The sequence below is a fragment of the Centroberyx gerrardi genome, chromosome 11 (assembly GCF_048128805.1).
Source record: "Centroberyx gerrardi isolate f3 chromosome 11, fCenGer3.hap1.cur.20231027, whole genome shotgun sequence".
Lineage (NCBI taxonomy): Eukaryota > Metazoa > Chordata > Actinopteri > Beryciformes > Berycidae > Centroberyx > Centroberyx gerrardi.
The window spans coordinates 3,613,482-3,623,510 of NC_136007.1; positions in this window are offsets into that span (position 1 = coordinate 3,613,482).

A 10,029-nucleotide genomic window follows, 5' to 3' on the forward strand; every position below is an offset into this window, starting at 1 on the left:
ACAGACACACACACACACGTTCTGAAGACAGCAATAGAATAGCTAGGCAGACTATTCTATCTCAGGGAATCACACACATAAAAATGCACGCACACACACACACACACACACACACACACGCATATAAACCAAGCAGACACAATGCCAGGGCAGCACACATATGCCTTCATGCACACTCTCTCACACACACACACGCACACACACACGCACATATTGATGGCTTTCTTGGAGATTCACAGCGGCTGTAAAATGATCTTGTAAAGGAGTGGTGATGGCCTCTCGCCACAGCTCTGGAGGGTTCATTAACTGACACACACACACACACACACACACACACACACACACTCTCACACTCTCACACACACACATAAAGTGACCCCTGCAAGGAATTCATTCATTTTTATGCCCCCTCTCACCTCATGGCTGTTTATTTGTTTTCCGACCCATTAGGTTAGCGGCTTTGCAGGACTCTATCCTGTTTTAGAGTCTCTGACGGCCTCGCCCGCTGTAGCGCTGTCCTGCTTCACATGGAGAAAACATGCTCCACTTGAAACCTCTAATAAGCATAATAAATACAGTTCACGCAGGCTCTGCTCCTTTCTAAAGCGCAGCATGAAGACAATTTTTCACAGTTAATTCCCTGTTCTCGGCATTCTACCGCGTGTTGACATTATGTGAGTGAAAAGCCAGCAGTCGGAGTTGTTAATCACAAGTAATGTAACACTAGTGTCATGCAGGGCGATACTGGCCTTTTATTGAATGTCGGATATTGTCTAGTCATGTCGTCCTCCACCGATATGATGGCGGTTCCTCCTTGACCGGAGCTACATAAAAACAGTCTATAAACAGTTTATACCTGCAATGAAATTGTATTTTCTTTGCACATTTTTACTACTTTAATTTTTCTAAATTAATTCTTAATTTAAAGAGCTAATATATCCCAAAGTTTCCCTGCCGGTGGATAGGTGTGGTGGGTCACCTTGCCTGAAAGAGCTGCAACACTAAAATCATTTCATTAGTCTGGGTTTGAGTTGTAGTGTCCCATGATGGTCCAGATGCTGTTTCAGAGGGTTTTTCCACCCTGACAAAACTACATTTTGAGGAAAAAAATGAATTCTTTAAACTTAAACATGTTGAATATTGGCACAAAATATTAGCTATCTTCTAAAACCCATATCGGTCAAACCCTATACAGGACTCCACCAGTCGTAGTATAGTAAGAGCAAGAGAGCGAGAGTTTTTCCAGTCAAGAAAAAGTGAGTCGCCCCTTACTCAAAGCCCATCCTGTCTTGTAGCTGCATTGCATTCTGGTCTCTCTCCTGCTCCTGTGGGTGGAGAAACTGGTCTCTCTCCTCTTCTCCGATGGATTTCTCCCTGTATGATTGTTGAACGTCTCTCGGTGCAAAATGGCGGCTCTAGAAAGAAGCCCTCGCTCTTTGATTCTGAGGGACTGACACCAAAACCTGACGTTTACCGCTGATGTTTTAGATCGCTGAGACATTTTCTCATATCAAACTCCACTGTAGCTGCTGGAAATATCTCAATGTGACGTTACATTCCCTACATTTAGCCAGGAATAAGAAAAATACATCACCAAACCACAAAATGGGCCCAGAAATGCAATGGCAATAGCTGTTTCTTTAAGAGTTAAAGTGTTTTAGTGGTGGCTTTTTCCTTTAAGAGTGTTGTGTTGTATCTGTCTTCTCTCATTTTCCTCTTCTATCTCTCCATCCTTCTGCTCCTCTAACCTCCAACGGCCCTCTCCCCTCTCCTCCCATCCCTCTGATCAGCTCCCCTCTGAACCCCTTGCTATTCCCTCCAGTCCTCTAACCTCCACTTCTCCTCTGCCTCCGTCTCTCCATCCATCCCTTCCTCTCCCCTCTCCTCCAATTCCCCTAGCATCTTCTCTGCCTCTCCCTCCCCTCCCTGTTCACTTCCTCTGCCTTCCCTCCATAGTTTAACCGCTCCTCTTCCCCTTCCCTCCCCTATCCCCTACTTTCTATCCATCCCTGCCCCCTTGTCCTCTCTCTCTCTCTCTCTCTCATCCCTCTCTTTTTTTCCCCCCATGGCGAGCATCGAAAGAGGGCATCACACACAAAGCCGTCATTTGTGTCGGCGCCGGTTTTCGACATGCGTCATTGTGTTTTGCTGTGTATTAAAAGACAGAAGAAAGAAAGAATAACAGAGGAAAGAGAAAGGAAAAAAAGCTCTTTACCGGAGGAGTTATAGAAGAAAGGCAGAAGTGAAAACATTGCACAAATGAATGCGTCTTATATTGGCTTTTCTGTGGGATCGTTAAAAAACAGACATCAGCGTGTATTGAATGACGAAAGACACTGTGGGGCGTTTGCAGATGGGATCAATAAGAGCTACTGATAATAGAGTTCCCTGTGAGTGTGTGTGTGTGTGATACATGATATTTTATGGTTGTATGTGTGTGTGTGTGTGTGTACTGTACATGGTCTTGGCCTTACAGCACCGGCTTATAGTCCTCCAGTGTGTTCATGTCAGCATATTCATGCCTCGCAATGAACCATCTGCGAACCCAATCTGTGCCAGGCCGACTCACTTCCTGTCTCAATGATATGGGCCAAGTTTGACCCAGGCTGCTTCATTTCGCAAATATGTATGTGTGTGTGTGTGTGTGTGTGTGTGTGTGTGGTGTCTGTGTGTGAGAAGATAGGTTACAGCCCAATGTTCCAGTTAAAAGAGGTTGAGTAAGTGTGTTGTGTGTGCGCGTGTGTGAAAGAGAATCGGAGAAAGAGGCAATATTTATAATTCACAATCATGGAAGAACATACTGTATATTATGGACACACACACACACACACACACAATACTTTGAAGTGTGATGTGAAGCAGGGCTGAACAACAGAGCATGTGTGATCAACTGCATGAATGAATGTTAAGAAATTCTCCCTGGATCATCACGCCACGGCCGATGAACAACGTCAGGATTCAGCAAGCGAGATTCAGCAATTTGTTTCCATCACCGAGAAAGAAAAGCAAAGCAAAGCTGACAGTCATCCTGCAGCTAGTGTTGAGGAAAGATAATGGAGAGAGAGGAGTGGTGGAGGTAGAGGAGGGTAAACCCACCTCAACTCACTTTACCCACCTATAGGCTGACCTGAATCTTTCAAACTCATTTAAGCAATATGAAGATAGTCTTTTAGCTATAATATGCAACTTCAAAACATCAGATAGAACCTTATAATTCCAACATAGTATAGTATAGTATTGTAGTAGTAGTATAGTAGTAGTATTTTATTCAGTCATCACACACAATACAATAAGTATAAACAGTATATACAATATACAATATAATATACAATAAGTAGACAGTATAAACAAAATCAACAATCTATGTATTAAGTAGTGACTGAAAAGGCACAGGCAGAAGCATAATGCTTATATATGCCTATCCTACATTCTTATCAATTTAAGCTACCCTCCAGAAATAAAAAATAATAATAAAATAAAAATCATTCATACTTGTAACCCTCAAAAATAGCTTTATAAACCAGTCTTTTGAAAACCAAAAGCGAGTTACACATTCTTAAATTTATATTAGCATTATTCCATAATTTAACCCCAACAATAGAAATACATCTCCTTTTAATCCCTTTTTTTTAGCTTTTTGCACGGTAAACTTACATCATGATTAAACTAGCTAGCATCCTGGCTGTTTAGCAACATACAAGCTAGCTCTGCGTTGCTTCTCAGCCCTTTCAACTGCCGCAGGTTTTTCTTGCTTTTCTTTTTTTTGGCATCACGAGCCAAATTCAAGTCAGTCAGTCAGACAGTCAGTCAGACAGTCAGACAGACAGTCAGTCAGTCAGTCAGTCAGACAGTCAGTCAGTCAGTCAGTCAGACAGACAGTCAGACAGACAGTCAGTCAGTCAGTCAGACAGTCAGTCAGTCAGTCAGTCAGACAGTCAGACAGACAGTCAGACAGACAGTCAGTCAGTCAGTCAGTCAGTCAGTCAGACAGTCAGTCAGACAGACAGTCAGACAGACAGTCAGACAGACAGTCAGACAGACAGACAGACAGACAGTCAGACAGACAGACAGTCAGACAGACAGACAGACAGTCAGACAGTCAGTCAGACAGTCAGACAGTCAGACAGACAGTCAGACAGTCAGTCAGACAGACAGTCAGTCAGACAGTCAGTCAGACAGACAGTCAGACAGACAGTCAGACAGACAGACAGTCAGTCAGACAGACAGTCAGTCAGACAGACAGTCAGTCAGACAGACAGACAGTCAGTCAGACAGACAGTCAGACAGACAGACAGACAGTCAGTCAGTCAGTCACACAGTCAGTCAGTCAGTCAGTCAGTCAGACAGTCAGTCAGTCAGTCACACAGTCAGTCAGTCAGTCAGTCAGTCAGTCAGTCAGTCAGTCAGGTAACGCTTGGTGAGATGAGATGATGCGCTTCGTCAGATGGCCTCTAGAGGGCGTTTTTGACTGTGAGATGCAGTGTTTCCCATACAGAGGCACAAAATCAAAAGTTGCTCAGTGTAAATGGATCTAAATGGATCTCTAATGCGCCTGAAGTCACATCACGTCATGTCTGTAATGTGGAGATGTACAGACCAGCAGACTGAACTCAATCCACAGAGTCTCCCGGTGTGAAAACAAAAGTGAAACGGGGGATTTGCAGACAGTAACTCGTCTTCGCTGCCCTACAGACTTTATCGGGAGGTGACGTCATCTCGTGGTATTTAAGTAACGATAGTGGAATCAGGTAATTGAACTGTCGCGGTGCTCCAGTGCAGAGAACTGAACACACACACCGTGGCTCTGTACAGGATCTCTGCTTGTTTCTTCTTCAATTCCACGCTGGCGCCATCATTTTCATAATGTATACATACTGACAGTTTTATATTTTATTATCTTATGTTTATACATACATGTAGTTGTGAGAAGAAGTTTGTTGACGCTTTGGAATTAGAATTAGATTTCTGCTTTAATTGGTCCCAAAATGTGGTCTGATCTTCGTCTCAGTCGTAACAATAGATAGATACAACCTGAATAAACAATAACACACATTTGTACTTTTTAATGTTTTTATTGAAGACATTGTTTAAAGCATTCACAGTGTTGGATGGAAACAGTATGTGAACCTCCAGGATAATGACTTCTATGGAAGCGGGTAATTGGAGTCAGGTAATCCATGTGATGACATTCAGATATGAGTTGGAGTTGTCCCGCCCTATCAGAAAATCCACAAAGTTTGGTTACCAAGTCGACAGTCGGGCAGATAACAAGGAACAAAGCGAAGAAATTCGGAGTGGGTGTTCTGCAAAGAAATCTCAGAGAGGTGACAAACAACTGTAGGGTAACAGCTAAGGATCTGCAGGCATCTGCTGTACTTGCTAATGTCTGTTTTCATGAGTCCACAAGAAGAATAACGCTGAACAGGAGTGTTGTTCGTGGAAGGATACCACAGAGGAAACCATGGCTGCCCGTCTCAAGTTTGCTAAAGCCGACCTGGATGAGGACAAATGAGACAAAAGATGAACTTTTCGGCAAAGAGACACACACACACACACACACACAAGAAACACACTGTTTACCAAAACCAGAACCTCATCCCAACTGTCAAGCATGGTTTACAGACTATAGCTGGAGAATATAACCGTGAAACTTAACAGCGTGACATGGACCCTAAGCACAGAAGTAAATGTACAACAGAAGGGCTTAAACTGATTAACATTTGCATTTTGGAGTGGCCAAGTCCCGACCTTAAGCCTACTGAAATGCTGTGGAGAGCCGTGACCCGGAGAGAGCCGTTCATGCAAGACGTCCCAAAAAATATCAACGAGCTCAAACTGTTCTTGTCCAGCATGCCTCTGAACCACTGTGCAGCGACAGGACGTGAAAATAAACGAAAAAGTACAATTGTGTCTTTTTTATTTGTTTATATTCACATTGTGTTTATCTTTTGGTGTGACTTGGATGGAAATCAGACCACATTTTGGGAGGATTTAATGCAGGAATCCAGATCATTTCCAAGGCTTCACAAACCTTTTCTCACAACTGTGTCTCCATATATGTACAGAGGACATATATCTAATTCTGTAATCTATATTTAAATAAGCAGTCGGGACTGTTAGTAGCATCTGTATGTAACAACTGTAAGTCAATTACGTAAGAACTCAATCCATACATGTTAGTAATCCATACTCCTCCCCTATATTTCCCACCAATACAGTCTGCATAACATGTTTAAATCGACATCAGCATGTGTTTATATAACCTTAAATTCTATTTTATTGCTTTGTGTATTTATCTTGTATATACACGCCCACAGCAAATGTCCCAAACAGCACGGAAAAGCCAATTTAAGGCAAGCAGGGGGATTTAGGCGCCAAAAAGGATAAATTAATGTTGTTTTTTTCTGGAATTATAATTGTTTTTTGTTTATATCGGTGGTTATGATGATCAGGATGATGTTGTCGTTCACCCACCTTTTCATTTGCCACTTCATCAATGGAGCGACTTTTCCGGAGGGCTTTTCCCCACTTGTCTGTCTGTCTGCCAGCAGATAGCAGACAGTCAGTTGGATGTGTAGGACGCTTCCCGTCTCAAACATATTTGTGTGTTGGCGGATTCTGACGTTATTGGAAAGGAAAAGCGGCAACAGTTTGGGCCGTCCGCCCACAGATAAATGTAGGAAGAATTCATTTCCAAAGTGCAACAAAATTATTTCCTAAACTTTATCGAGGATCCAGTCTGTAAAGGTGATAATTTAGCCGTCATCTGTCAGTCATCATGTAAGAGTGGGTGTCACCCTGTTTTCAAATGGTGGCTGTCTCATTTTGGCATCAGACTCTTCTTATGATTTCCCTCTCACACACACACACACACACACACACACACTTTCATGTATTTATACACAGACGCATCCCGGTGAGCATTTGACGGATGGCAACGTGCAGCAGGTGGAAAAGTTCAGCATCAACCCAAACAAGCAAAACATTTTGGCAATGTGACGCGGCACGGAAAAAACTTCATATTAAAACTTTGTAAACAGTTTTGAGTTTTCGAACTTCTCCACTTTCACAGGTTTTCAACATTGGTGTATCAACATCTATTCAATGTCAAATGTTTGGGATTGTCTGGGATCTCTGTCTCTCTCTCACACACACACACACACACACACACACTCACACAAACTCATTTGATGCGTCTCTGTATTTGATGTCCTGCGCCCGGCGGTGACGTGAGCGGCGGCGTCCCCCTCTGGGACTCTCCCAGGACTTGTTGATTGATTGAGGTTGAGGGGCGAAGGTTGTCAGGCGCTATCCTCCCGAGTCGGCCGGGACGGATGTGGGGAGAGAAAGAAAGTAAGCGAGGGAAAGATGGGAGGATGAGGAGGAGGAGGACGAGGAGGAGGAGGGGGCTTGGCGGTCTTTCTCGATCTGACGACTGTTGACATTTTCACATTTAATAAACATCAAATCGGGGATGGTTGCCGAGTTTGCCGCCATCAGGCAACGGGTTATTGCGGTGCATCCCTCAAAAGTTTTTTTTTTTTTTCTTTTTGAGGAGGGGGGGGAGGGGTGGAAGTGTTTTGGGGGTTGGCGGTGAGGGGGGATGTGTCACGATCCTCAGCCTGCCTTGGATCACAGACAGAAAGTAGTGTGACACCGATGACAGCCTAGTAATGACAGACAGCAGAGGAGGTGGAGGGTCAAAGCTGACACTCTAAACACACCTGAGGGAAGGAAGGGAAAAGAGAGGAGAGGGGAGGAGGAGAGGAGGAGAGGAGAGAGGGGAGGAGAAGAGAGGGGAGGAGAGGAGAGGAGAGTGGAGGGGAGGAGAAGAGAGGAGTGGGGAGGAGAGTGTAGGGGAGAAGAGAGGAGAGGGAAGGAGGAGGGGAGGAGAAGAGAGGGGAGGAGAGAGGAGAGGAGAGGGGAGGAGAGGAGGGGAGGAAAAGATAAGAGAGGAGAGGAGAGAGGGAAGGAGGAGGGGAGGAGAGGGGAGGAGAGGAGAGAGGGAAGGAGGATGGGAGGAGAGTGGAGGGGAGGAGAAGAGAGGAGCGGGGAGGAGAGGAGAGAGGGAAGGAGGAGGGAAGGAGAGTGGAGGGGAGGAGGAGAGGAGAGGAGAGAGGGAAGGAGAGGAGAGGAGAAGGAAGAAACTGTTTTTACCGTCTACCCAGTTCAGCGGAGGAGAAAAGAGGAGAATCCAACTTGAGAGAGGAGAAGGAAGGCCATACTGTTGCTCTATGACCACTTCAGGACAGGAGGAAGAGGAGGAAGAGGAGGAGGTGAAAAGACTGTTGCTGCTCCGTAAGATCCAGTTCAGAGCAGGGCAATGAGGGGAGAGGAGAGGAAGGTGAAGTAAGAGAATAACAGAATGACAGAGGAAAGGAGGAGGAGGAGGAGGAAGGAGAAGAGGGAAGAGGAAGGAGGTGAAAAGAAGAGCGAAGGAAGGAGAACAGGAAGAGAACATACACTACCAGTCAAAAGTTTGGACACACATTTCCTTTTAGTTTTACTTTTAGAATAATAGTGAAGACATCAAAACTATGAAATAACACAAATTATGCAGTGACCAAAAAAGTGTTAAATCAATACTATCTTATATTTCAGATTCTTTAAAGTAGCCGCCAATTTCATACATAGGATCAACTTCACTATTTATATTTGTCTAAGAAACAAATTTCAAGCATTTAAGCAGAAGCCTTTAGATCAAAATGGCTTTAAGATAATGAGAAACATAAAACATTCAATCAGGTGAGTCCAAACTTTTGACTGGTAGTGAACGAGAGAGGAGGAGAGGATAGAGGAAGGGCCTCCACCAACACTGTGATGAAGGAGAAAAGGAGTAAAAAGAAAAGGGAGGTGAAGGTAGCGGGGGGGGGGGGGGGGGGGGGGGGGATGGGGCTCTCCCGGACCGATGCTGTGGCCTTCTGTCCCACAATCCATCAGGGTGTCAGAGGCTGGGCCACACGCCACGATGACAAATCTGCCTGTCAGGCGGACGCCGTCCAGCATGACAACTTGGCATTTTAACCAGTCAGATTAACTTTCAAACTCAGAAACACAGAGACAGACACGGCAGACTGCATACACACACACACACACACACACACACACACACACACAGAGGCAGTACATGTTCATACACACACATGGACATATACACTATTCATGAAAGGTGGGTCAATTATATGACCTCCTGTTGCTGATCATCATAAGGCGATATAAAGCTATACAAAGCCATATAAAAACCTGGAAAACTTGCAATGAAATTTTACTTTCTTTGCACATTTTTTTTTTCATATACTTTATTGTTCAATACTGTTTAGTAAATACATTCTTATTTTAAAGGCAGTAATGTATCCTAGAGTTTCTCCAACCATTAAATAGGGGCGGCACTGTGTTGAAGAGCTGCTAAACCCTAAAATAGTTTCAGTAGTCTGAGTTTCAGTGGAGAGTTTTAGTGTCCCATGATGGTCTAGATCAGGGGTGCCCAAAGTCTTCGGCTCTGTGGGCTGAAATGTAATCTCACCAGTGAGCCGCGGGCCAAAATATATAAGCATGTTATGATCATTTTGAAATGCAAATTTTCATATAATTGTTATCAATATTCTTTTCTCAGTGACCTCTATGCAACAGTTCTCCCAATCTCCCAAACAAGTTCTTGTGTTTATTCAACATTTTAATAAGGGTTTTCTGTTAAATCAATAGTTACATTTTTATATATTTAAAAAAATGTATATTTATATATTTGATACAACTGATTGTTTGAAAAATGTTTGATACAACTGATTATGTATATATTTATACACAAGTTTTTATCTATTCTAAATTATCTCATATTTCTGACCCCCCTCTGGCGGGCCAAATCAAACGTCTTCACGGGCCGTTTTGGCCTGCGGACCACAGTTTGGGCACCCCTGGTCTAGATGCTGTTTCAGAGGCTTTTCCACCCTGACAAGAATACAATTCTGGGGGGGGAAACACTGAATTTCTTTTAATATATTGTATATCGTCACAAAATATCGACTATCGACG